Raw genomic sequence first — 12,109 nt, 5'->3', positions numbered from 1 at the left:
ACATTCTGCCCAGTAGAAGGCCTAGTGCTCAGGCTCCATGTTTGTGGCTGGTGGTTGTAGGTTGGCGTTTTTTGCCTCTGGAAGGGCGGAGGGAGCACGCCCAGCAGCCTGGCAGTTGCCATTCGCGGTGCTCTACTGCCATCAAGCGGAATTGGTTTGAGGTTTCCGCCTACACATCCCTGTGCCTCTCTGAACATGGCGGCCGACCCGCTCTTTTCCTGGCAGCCAAGGAGGGACTGGGGGCTCCCTGAGACCTTCTTGGCCCAGGAGAGACCTGAGAGCCATGGAGCAGTATCCAGCTCACTAGAGGACAGGGCTGGCAACACAAGGTTTGTCTAGCCTGACTCGGGAAGCACAGCCTTCCAGGTCCTGAGCACAGTTCAGGCGGACATGTTAGGTTTGCAAGGGCTCATGGGATCTCTGGACTCAGCAATGTGTACCCAAGGCTGCATCTGGGTTCTTGTGGGCAACTTGTCCTGCCAGTCACTGTTCACCAGACAGATCCAGGTTCCCCTTGCTTTTGTTTGATGATTCCTGTCAGCTGCTTTCAGTCATGCCCACCCATCCAACCCCCCCCCACCCAAACCCCGTGATACACAGAGAGAGACAAACTGTGTGTGTTTCTGTGTGTGTGTGTGTGTGTGTGTGTGTGTGTGTGTGTGAGAGAGAGAGAGAGAGAGAGACAGAGAGAGAGAGAGATGCAGGTTATCATGCTTCTCTGCTCTGTCTCAGTATCTCAGGTAGCTTTTGTGGCCAGATAGATTTCTTTCATCCAGTTAGCTCCCTCCCTGCAGGCCTCAATTCCTCCTCATTCCCTTCCTATGTTTCGGGTCATCTTGGGTTTCCCTTCCTCTCTTTTAGAACAGACTCTCTCTTTGAGCTGTGCTGCGGGTTCAGAGCAGGGTCCCAGGCCCCTCGGGAAAACACCCTCATCCCTAGAACCCTTCAGTGGTCCTGGAGGCTCCACCATGATCCTGTGCAAGCAACCTCACTGTGAGCCCCATGTGGGCCAGGAGCCTAGCCAGTGTCCTGGCCTCTGGTGAAACTGAGGAGAAACAGCTTAGAAACAGCCAGGCTATGCTGTATTTCCAAGGGTGTCCTAAACAGCCAAGGCTGCCAGGGTACCATCCTCCTGGGTCCTTGAAAGCCTGCTTGCTGTGATGATTGACATCCAAGCAGGCAGCAGCCTACTTAGGACTTCTCCCTACTACCTTCCCTTCCTGAACATCCAGGGAGATGAGGCAGGATAAAGGGTCAAAAGAGACCTGACCTTCTCTGCCATAGCCAGGGATTTCTGGAAGAATAGAAATGGTTCTGGAATTCACAGATGCAGTGGTCTAGGATCTTAGAAGACTGGGAGACCCGAGTTTCTTTCTTTGTCTGCCTGTCTGTCTCTGTCCTTTCTATCTGTCCCCCTGCCTCTCTGTCTCTGTCTCTGTCTTCTGTCTCTCCCTCTCTCTCTCTCCCTCTCTGTTTGTGTCTGTGTATGTATTCAGTGTGTGTCCCATGGTCAAAAACCTAGGAGACTCAAGTCCCTGAAGGAGGTACATCTTGGTTCAGGGTTTGGCAGTTCTTATGGTGTTGAGCTCAGTATTGTGTGAGAAGGACAGGTTTGGCTGTAGGGGAAACCTTAAGGTTTCATGTATCCCCAGGCCATAGGTCAGGTGTGCAGGAGGTGCATAAAGATCCTAGGGCTAAGGCAGGGGTATTGTCCCCTATAGTTCTGTTTAGGTGGATGAGACAACTGTTTAACACTAATATGGAGGGTGGCTGGATCAGTCCTTCCTTGTGCTTGCAGGCCTTGCACCTCTGAGAACTCAGAGCAGGCCTGCCTGTGCAGACAGAACTCTCTTGGTTGTATTAGAGCAGATCCCTCCTGCAATTTGGTAGGGAGGGAGAATTGAGAGGCAATGTCAGGCTTGTCTCCTCGAGACTGTTAGAGGGGTCTTCTTCCACCAGCTGTGAACTAAGATCTCAGGAGTGCGAGGCTGGACCTCTGGAGATTCTCAGTGCTCATGAAAGGAAGGCTTGCCTGTGGGTCGTGAAATCATTTCCCACATGGTCATGGTATCCATCATGTGGAACCAAAGAGACCCATCTGCCCTGGAAACTGTGCCTGGAACTGTACATATTGGTGATCCAGAGGCAGAGAATAGGTAGGTAGGTAGGTAGGTAGGTAGGTAGGTAGGTGGGTGTGTTGCAAGCCAGTTGTTATTACCCTGTGTTAGTGAGCATGTGGAGAGAAAGTTAGAATGTGCCTTTAGAATTGTCAGTGGGACCCCTCAGACGACCTTGGTGTGAAGTGACCTAGAAGGTCAGGAGAGTAGATGTGCTGCAGGCATCCTGTTGGGATAAGTGGGCATTGGTCATTGTGCTTTGTGTGTAGGTGCCCGTCACCTGCGGTGCACTTGAATGTCTTTCGAGAGCTCTGAGTTGCATGCATGGCGAGTTCCAGCACAGGTAGGTAGGTGGCTGTGTGGGAGGACACAGATAGAAGGATCCATGTGTGAGAGTGACTTGGGGACTTCGGAGGACGGAAGGAGAGAACATTGTGGTGTCCCCCTTACGCTTCCAGTGCTGTCTGCTGGTTGATAAAGGGCTGGGGTGTAGTGGAGGTGGGGTGGAGAATTTAGGGAGAGGAGAGATACTGTAGGGAGCAGGACTTACCTCATAATGGTTGCCTGGTTGCCTGGTTACCTGGCCATGCTTACTTAGTTGGAGCTTCGAATTGAGGGCCTGGTAGCCACAGTTGCAGGTTGGGCTGGAATAATTGTTCCTTCTCTTGATGTGTCCTTGTTCTCAGGTCAGGTTGATATGGCTAGGCGGCCTGCTGGCGAGATAGTGGGAGTGGGCGGTCCGCCCCTCAGGACCTCTGACTTGGACAGATGACTGGATGACTCTCTGGGGCAGCATTCACCGGAACTCATATGGAGGGGGCTGCCTGAGAAACCAACCTGTGTGCCTGGGTAAGAAGACTAAGCTTTTCTTCCGGGGTCCCTTCTTTTCATCTCCCATTGGACTCGGGGTTCAGGCCAGGGACACTGAAGGCCTCACAGGCACATACAACTGCCCACCCATGGCCTTGGGTCCACTGCAGCACTTCCTGCTGCCAGGTGGGAAGCCAGTGCTGGGCCTGGTGCCCCACCCGCACCAGGTGTGCGCTCTGATCAACCTTGCCTGTGCCCAGTGCTCTCTGACACCACTTCCCTGTTGCCCTACCAGGCAGCCCGTGGTCATGCAGGGAGGGCCTTCTTGGCTGTGTGCCTGGACCTGGAAACTTGAGAGAGTGTGCCCAGGGACCACAGAGTCTGCCCCCCAGGAAGAGAAGTAACTGACTGTCAGCTTTAGAGGACACCCAGATGGGCAGGGTCAGGCAGGCAGCCACTGGATCTCTGGGCCAGCCCCAGGCCCTTGGCCTGGCCAGGCACTGCATGGGCAGGACCAACCCCTTGTCATACAGTCCAGGCACTCACTTGTTTCGGAGCCTCCGCCCCTATGGCCCAGATTTACACAGGGTTTAGATAGGGCTCCCTGATGGTCAGTTCCAAAGACCTGCTCCAGCCCCTTAGGGCTTGCCTTTCTCAAGTTCTCTGACCAGGCCCTCCAGTGCTTTGCAGCTGCCCTGCAGTTGAGGAGTGTCTGTGATCAGTGACCATTCATTCTGTCTCAACACTGCACTCCACCCAGCCCTGGAGACTTATGCACCCTCATCATCACTACTCCCAAACCAGCACACACACACATACATACACACACACACACACACACACACACACACACACACACTCTCTCTCTCTCACACCAGCCAAGCACATAAGAAAACATTTCTTAGGCACTACTAGCAGGGCACAGAGAGACATTTTGCCCAGTGGAAGGCCTAGTGCTCAGGCTCCATGTTTGTGGCTGGTCATTGCAGGTTGGCGTTTTTTGCCTCTGGAAGGGCGGAGGGAGAGCACCCAGCAGCCTGGCAGTTGCCATTCGCGGTGCTCTACTGCCATCAAGCGGAATTGGTTTGAGGTTTCCGCCTGCACATCCCTGCGCTTCTCTTAACATGGTGGCCGACCCCGCTCTTTTCCTGGCAGCCAAGGAGGGACTGGGGGCTCCCTGAGACCTTCTTGGCCCAGGAGAGACCTGAGAGCCATCGAGCAGTATCCAGCTCACTAGAGGACAGGGCTGGCGACACAAGGTTTGTCTGGCCTGACTCAGGAAGCACAGCCTTCCAGGTCCTGAGCACAGTTCAGGCGGACATGTTAGGTTTGCAAGGGCTCATGGGATCTCTGGACTCTGCAATGTGCACCCAAGGCTGCATCTGGGTTCTTGTGGGCAACTTGTCCTGCCAGTCACTGTTCACCAGACAGATCCAGGTTCCCCTTGCTTTTGTTTGATGATCCCTTTCAGCTGCTTTCAGGCATGCCCACCCATCCAACACTCCCCCCAACCCCACCCCGTGAATACACAGAGAGAGACAAACTCTGTGTGTGTGTGTGTGTGTGTGTGTGTGTGTGTGTGTGTGAGAGAGAGAGAGAGAGAGAGAGAGAGATAGAGAGAGAGAGAGAGAGGGAGAGAGAGAGAGAGAGAGAGAAAGAGAGATGCAGGTTATCATGCTTCTCTGCTCTGTTTCAGTATCTCAGGTAGCTCTTGTGACCAGGCCCTCCAGTGGCTGGCAGCTGCCCTGCAGTTGAGGAGTGTCTGTGATCAGTGGCCATTCTGTCTCAACACTGCACTCCACCCAGCCTGGAACACTTATGCACCCTCATCATCACTACTCCCAAACCTTCACACACACACACACTCACTCACACCAGCCAAGCACATAAGAAAACATTTCTTAGGCACTAGCAGGGCACAGAGAGACATTCTGCCCAGTAGAAGGCCTAGTGCTCAGGCTCCATGTTTGTGGCTGGTGGTTGTAGGTTGGCGTTTTTTGCCTCTGGAAGGGCGGAGGGAGCGCGCCCAGCAGCCTGGCAGTTGCCATTCGCGGTGCTCTACTGCCATCAAGCGGAATTGGTTTGAGGTTTCCGCCTACACATCCCTGCGCCTCTCTGAACATGGCGGCCGACCCGCTGTTTTCCTGGCAGCCAAGGAGGGACTGGGGGCTCCCTGAGACCTTCCTGGCCCAGGAGAGACCTGCGAGCCATCGAGCAGTATCCAGCTCACTAGAGGACAGGGCTGGCAACACAAGGTTTGTCTAGCCTGACTCGGGAAGCACAGCCTTCCAGGTCCTGAGCACAGTTCAGGCGGACATGTTAGGTTTGCAAGGGCTCATGGGATCTCTGGACTCAGCAATGTGTACCCAAGGCTGCATCTGGGTTCTTGTGGGCAACTTGTCCTGCCAGTCACTGTTCACCAGACAGATCCAGGTTCCCCTTGCTTTTGTTTGATGATTCCTGTCAGCTGCTTTCAGTCATGCCCACCCATCCAACCCCCCCCCACCCAAACCCCGTGATACACAGAGAGAGACAAACTGTGTGTGTTTCTGTGTGTGTGTGTGTGTGTGTGTGTGTGTGTGTGTGTGAGAGAGAGAGAGAGAGAGAGACAGAGAGAGAGAGAGATGCAGGTTATCATGCTTCTCTGCTCTGTCTCAGTATCTCAGGTAGCTTTTGTGGCCAGATAGATTTCTTTCATCCAGTTAGCTCCCTCCCTGCAGGCCTCAATTCCTCCTCATTCCCTTCCTATGTTTCGGGTCATCTTGGGTTTCCCTTCCTCTCTTTTAGAACAGACTCTCTCTTTGAGCTGTGCTGCGGGTTCAGAGCAGGGTCCCAGGCCCCTCGGGAAAACACCCTCATCCCTAGAACCCTTCAGTGGTCCTGGAGGCTCCACCATGATCCTGTGCAAGCAACCTCACTGTGAGCCCCATGTGGGCCAGGAGCCTAGCCAGTGTCCTGGCCTCTGGTGAAACTGAGGAGAAACAGCTTAGAAACAGCCAGGCTATGCTGTATTTCCAAGGGTGTCCTAAACAGCCAAGGCTGCCAGGGTACCATCCTCCTGGGTCCTTGAAAGCCTGCTTGCTGTGATGATTGACATCCAAGCAGGCAGCAGCCTACTTAGGACTTCTCCCTACTACCTTCCCTTCCTGAACATCCAGGGAGATGAGGCAGGATAAAGGGTCAAAAGAGACCTGACCTTCTCTGCCATAGCCAGGGATTTCTGGAAGAATAGAAATGGTTCTGGAATTCACAGATGCAGTGGTCTAGGATCTTAGAAGACTGGGAGACCCGAGTTTCTTTCTTTGTCTGCCTGTCTGTCTCTGTCCTTTCTATCTGTCCCCCTGCCTCTCTGTCTCTGTCTCTGTCTTCTGTCTCTCCCTCTCTCTCTCTCCCTCTCTGTTTGTGTCTGTGTATGTATTCAGTGTGTGTCCCATGGTCAAAAACCTAGGAGACTCAAGTCCCTGAAGGAGGTACATCTTGGTTCAGGGTTTGGCAGTTCTTATGGTGTTGAGCTCAGTATTGTGTGAGAAGGACAGGTTTGGCTGTAGGGGAAACCTTAAGGTTTCATGTATCCCCAGGCCATAGGTCAGGTGTGCAGGAGGTGCATAAAGATCCTAGGGCTAAGGCAGGGGTATTGTCCCCTATAGTTCTGTTTAGGTGGATGAGACAACTGTTTAACACTAATATGGAGGGTGGCTGGATCAGTCCTTCCTTGTGCTTGCAGGCCTTGCACCTCTGAGAACTCAGAGCAGGCCTGCCTGTGCAGACAGAACTCTCTTGGTTGTATTAGAGCAGATCCCTCCTGCAATTTGGTAGGGAGGGAGAATTGAGAGGCAATGTCAGGCTTGTCTCCTCGAGACTGTTAGAGGGGTCTTCTTCCACCAGCTGTGAACTAAGATCTCAGGAGTGCGAGGCTGGACCTCTGGAGATTCTCAGTGCTCATGAAAGGAAGGCTTGCCTGTGGGTCGTGAAATCATTTCCCACATGGTCATGGTATCCATCATGTGGAACCAAAGAGACCCATCTGCCCTGGAAACTGTGCCTGGAACTGTACATATTGGTGATCCAGAGGCAGAGAATAGGTAGGTAGGTAGGTAGGTAGGTAGGTAGGTAGGTAGGTGGGTGGGTGGGTTGCAAGCCAGTTGTTATTACCCTGTGTTAGTGAGCATGTGGAGAGAACGTTAGAATGTGCCTTTAGAATTGTCAGTGGGACCCCTCAGACGACCTTGGTGTGAAGTGACCTAGGAGGTCAGGAGAGTAGATGTGCTGCAGGCATCCTGTTGGGATAAGTGGGCATTGGTCATTGTGCTTTGTGTGTAGGTGCCCGTCACCTGCGGTGCACTTGAATGTCTTTCGAGAGCTCTGAGTTGCATGCATGGCGAGTTCCAGCACAGGTAGGTAGGTGGCTGTGTGGGAGGACACAGATAGAAGGATCCATGTGTGAGAGTGACTTGGGGACTTCGGAGGACGGAAGGAGAGAACATTGTGGTGTCCCCCTTACGCTTCCAGTGCTGTCTGCTGGTTGATAAAGGGCTGGGGTGTAGTGGAGGTGGGGTGGAGAATTTAGGGAGAGGAGAGATACTGTAGGGAGCAGGACTTACCTCATAATGGTTGCCTGATTGCCCGGTTACCTGGCCATGCTTACTTAGTTGGAGCTTCCAATTGGGGGCCTGGTAGCCACAGTTGCAGGTTGGGCTGGAATAATTGTTCCTTCTCTTGATGTGTCCTTGTTCTCAGGTCAGGTTGATATGGCTAGGCGGCCTGCTGGCGAGATAGTGGGAGTGGGCGGTCCGCCCCTCAGGACCTCTGACTTGGACAGATGACTGGATGACTCTCTGGGGCAGCATTCACCGGAACTCATATGGAGGGGGCTGCCTGAGAAACCAACCTGTGTGCCTGGGTAAGAAGACTAAGCTTTTCTTCCGGGGTCCCTTCTTTTCATCTCCCATTGGACTCGGGGTTCAGGCCAGGGACACTGAAGGCCTCACAGGCACATACAACTGCCCACCCATGGCCTTGGGTCCACTGCAGCACTTCCTGCTGCCAGGTGGGAAGCCAGTGCTGGGCCTGGTGCCCCACCCGCACCAGGTGTGCGCTCTGATCAACCTTGCCTGTGCCCAGTGCTCTCTGACACCACTTCCCTGTTGCCCTACCAGGCAGCCCGTGGTCATGCAGGGAGGGCCTTCTTGGCTGTGTGCCTGGACCTGGAAAGTTGAGAGAGTGTGCCCAGGGACCACAGAGTCTGCCCCCCAGGAAGAGAAGTAACTGACTGTCAGCTTTAGAGGACACCCAGATGGGTAGGGTCAGGCAGGCAGCCACTGGATCTCTGGGCCAGCCCCAGGCCCTTGGCCTGGCCAGGCACTGCATGGGCAGGACCAACCCCTTGTCATACAGTCCAGGCACTCACTTGTTTCGGAGCCTCCGCCCCTATGGCCCAGATTTACACAGGGTTTAGATAGGGCTCCCTGATGGTCAGTTCCAAAGACCTGCTCCAGCCCCTTAGGGCTTGCCTTTCTCAAGTTCTCTGACCAGGCCCTCCAGTGCTTTGCAGCTGCCCTGCAGTTGAGGAGTGTCTGTGATCAGTGACCATTCATTCTGTCTCAACACTGCACTCCACCCAGCCCTGGAGACTTATGCACCCTCATCATCACTACTCCCAAACCAGCACACACACACATACATACACACACACACACACACACACACACACTCTCTCTCACACCAGCCAAGCACATAAGAAAACATTTCTTAGGCACTACTAGCAGGGCACAGAGAGACATTTTGCCCAGTGGAAGGCCTAGTGCTCAGGCTCCATGTTTGTGGCTGGTCATTGCAGGTTGGCGTTTTTTGCCTCTGGAAGGGCGGAGGGAGAGCACCCAGCAGCCTGGCAGTTGCCATTCGCGGTGCTCTACTGCCATCAAGCGGAATTGGTTTGAGGTTTCCGCCTGCACATCCCTGCGCTTCTCTTAACATGGTGGCCGACCCCGCTCTTTTCCTGGCAGCCAAGGAGGGACTGGGGGCTCCCTGAGACCTTCTTGGCCCAGGAGAGACCTGAGAGCCATCGAGCAGTATCCAGCTCACTAGAGGACAGGGCTGGCGACACAAGGTTTGTCTGGCCTGACTCAGGAAGCACAGCCTTCCAGGTCCTGAGCACAGTTCAGGCGGACATGTTAGGTTTGCAAGGGCTCATGGGATCTCTGGACTCTGCAATGTGCACCCAAGGCTGCATCTGGGTTCTTGTGGGCAACTTGTCCTGCCAGTCACTGTTCACCAGACAGATCCAGGTTCCCCTTGCTTTTGTTTGATGATTCCTGTCAGCTGCTTTCAGGCATGCCCACCCATCCAACACTCCCCCCAACCCCACCCCGTGAATACACAGAGAGAGACAAACTCTGTGTGTGTGTGTGTGTGTGTGTGTGTGTGAGAGAGAGAGAGAGAGAGAGAGGGAGGGAGGGAGAGAGAGAGAGAAAGAGAGAGAGAGATGCAGGTTATCATGCTTCTCTGCTCTGTTTCAGTATCTCAGGTAGCTCTTATTGCCAGGCCCTCCAGTGGCTGGCAGCTGCCCTACAGTTGAGGAGTGTCTGTGATCAGTGGCCATTCTGTCTCAACACTGCACTCCACCCAGCCTGGAACACTTATGCACCCTCATCATCACTACTCCCAAACCTTCACACACACACACACTCACTCACACCAGCCAAGCACTTAAGAAAACATTTCTTAGGCACTAGCAGGGCACAGAGAGACATTCTGCCCAGTAGAAGGCCTAGTGCTCAGGCTCCATGTTTGTGGCTGGTGGTTGTAGGTTGGCGTTTTTTGCCTCTGGAAGGGCAGAGGGAGAGCGCCCAGCAGCCTGGCAGTTGCCTTTCTTGGTGCTCTACTGCCATCAAGCGGAATTGGTTTGAGGTTTCCGCCTGCACATCCCTGCGCCTCTCTTAACATGGTGGCCGACCCGCTCTTTTCCTGGCAGCCAAGGAGGGACTGGGGGCTCCCTGAGACCTTCTTGGCCCAGGAGAGACCTGAGAGCCATCGAGCAGTATCCATCTCACTAGAGGACAGGGCTGGCAACACAAGGTTTGTCTAGCCTGACTCGGGAAGCACAGCCTTCCAGGTCCTGAGCACAGTTCAGGCGGACATGTTAGGTTTGCAAGGGCTCATGGGATCTCTGGACTCTGCAATGTGCACCCAAGGCTGCATCTGGGTTCTTGTGGGCAACTTGTCCTGCCAGTCACTGTTCACCAGACAGATCCAGGTTCCCCTTGCTTTTGTTTGATGATCCCTTTCAGCTGCTTTCAGGCATGCCCACCCATCCAACACTCCCCCCAACCCCACCCCGTGAATACACAGAGAGAGACAAACTCTGTGTGTGTGTGTGTGTGTGTGTGTGTGTGAGAGAGAGAGAGAGAGAGAGAGGGAGGGAGGGAGAGAGAGAGAGAAAGAGAGAGAGAGATGCAGGTTATCATGCTTCTCTGCTCTGTTTCAGTATCTCAGGTAGCTCTTATTGCCAGGCCCTCCAGTGGCTGGCAGCTGCCCTACAGTTGAGGAGTGTCTGTGATCAGTGGCCATTCTGTCTCAACACTGCACTCCACCCAGCCTGGAACACTTATGCACCCTCATCATCACTACTCCCAAACCTTCACACACACACACACTCACTCACACCAGCCAAGCACTTAAGAAAACATTTCTTAGGCACTAGCAGGGCACAGAGAGACATTCTGCCCAGTAGAAGGCCTAGTGCTCAGGCTCCATGTTTGTGGCTGGTGGTTGTAGGTTGGCGTTTTTTGCCTCTGGAAGGGCAGAGGGAGAGCGCCCAGCAGCCTGGCAGTTGCCTTTCTTGGTGCTCTACTGCCATCAAGCAGAATTGGTTTGAGGTTTCCGCCTGCACATCCCTGCGCCTCTCTTAACATGGTGGCCGACCCGCTCTTTTCCTGGCAGCCAAGGAGGGACTGGGGGCTCCCTGAGACCTTCTTGGCCCAGGAGAGACCTGTGAGCCATCGAGCAGTATCCAGCTCACTAGAGGACAGGGCTGGCAACACAAGGTTTGTCTAGCCTGACTCGGAAAGCACAGCCTTCCAGGTCCTGAGCACAGTTCAGGCGGACATGTTAGGTTTGCAAGGGCTCATGGGATCTCTGGACTCAGCAATGTGTACCCAAGGCTGCATCTGGGTTCTTGTGGGCAACTTGTCCTGCCAGTCACTGTTCACCAGACAGATCCAGGTTCCCCTTGCTTTTGTTTGATGATCCCTGTCAGCTGCTTTCAGGCATGCCCACCCATCCAACCACCCCCCCCCACCCTGTGATACATAGAGAGAGACAAACTGTGTGTGTTTCTGTGTGTGTGTGTGTGTGTGTGAGAGAGAGAGAGAGAGAGAGAGAGAGAGAGAGAGAGAGAGACAGAGAGAGAGAGAGATGCAGGTTATCATGCTTCTCTGCTCTGTCTCAGTATCTCAGGTAGCTTTTGTGGCCAGATAGATTTCTTTCATCCAGTTAGCTCCCTCCCTGCAGGCCTCAATTCCTCCTCATTCCCTTCCTATGTTTCGGGTCATCTTGGGTTTCCCTTTCTCTCTTTTAGAACAGACTCTCTCTTTGAGCTGTGCTGCGGGTTCAGAGCAGGGTCCCAGGCCCCTCGGGAAAACACCCTCATCCCTAGAACCCTTCAGTGGTCCTGGAGGCTCCACCATGATCCTGTGCAAGCAACCTCACTGTGAGCCCCATGTGGGCCAGGAGCCTAGCCAGTGTCCTGGCCTCTGGTGAAACTGAGGAGAAACAGCTTAGAAACAGCCAGGCTATGCTGTATTTCCAAGGGTGTCCTAAACAGCCAAGGCTGCCAGGGTACCATCCTCCTGGGTCCTTGAAAGCCTGCTTGCTGTGATGATTGACATCCAAGCAGGCAGCAGCCTACTTAGGACTTCTCCCTACTACCTTCCCTTCCTGAACATCCAGGGAGATGAGGCAGGATAAAGGGTCAAAAGAGACCTGACCTTCTCTGCCATAGCCAGGGATTTCTGGAAGAATAGAAATGGTTCTGGAATTCACAGATGCAGTGGTCTAGGATCTTAGAAGACTGGGAGACCCGAGTTTCTTTCTCTCTGTCTCTGTCTCTGTCTTCTGTCTCTCCCTCTCTCTCTCTCCCTCTCTGTTTGTGTCTGTGTATGTATTCAGTGTGTGTCCCATGGTCA

The 12,109-nt window shown here is 53.8% G+C and overlaps 1 long non-coding RNA gene across 1 annotated transcript in view; it reads left to right on the top strand.

The window, feature by feature from the left end:
* The window catches only part of 4933407K13Rik (RIKEN cDNA 4933407K13 gene), a 39,242-nt gene that overhangs the window by 15,057 nt on the left and 12,076 nt on the right, over positions 1 to 12,109 (top strand). Inside the window, exons 5-6 of the long non-coding RNA NR_029443.1 lie at positions 2,804 to 2,966; positions 7,665 to 7,827. This is a non-coding gene — a long non-coding RNA (RIKEN cDNA 4933407K13 gene). The remainder of the gene's footprint in view (positions 1 to 2,803; positions 2,967 to 7,664; positions 7,828 to 12,109) is intronic.

Source organism: Mus musculus, chromosome X, assembly GCF_000001635.26.
Source record: "Mus musculus strain C57BL/6J chromosome X, GRCm38.p6 C57BL/6J".
NCBI classification, from domain to species: Eukaryota; Metazoa; Chordata; class Mammalia; order Rodentia; family Muridae; genus Mus; species Mus musculus.
The sequence above is the reverse complement of the archived record's forward strand: the minus strand, read 5'-3'. Positions and strand labels throughout refer to the sequence as shown.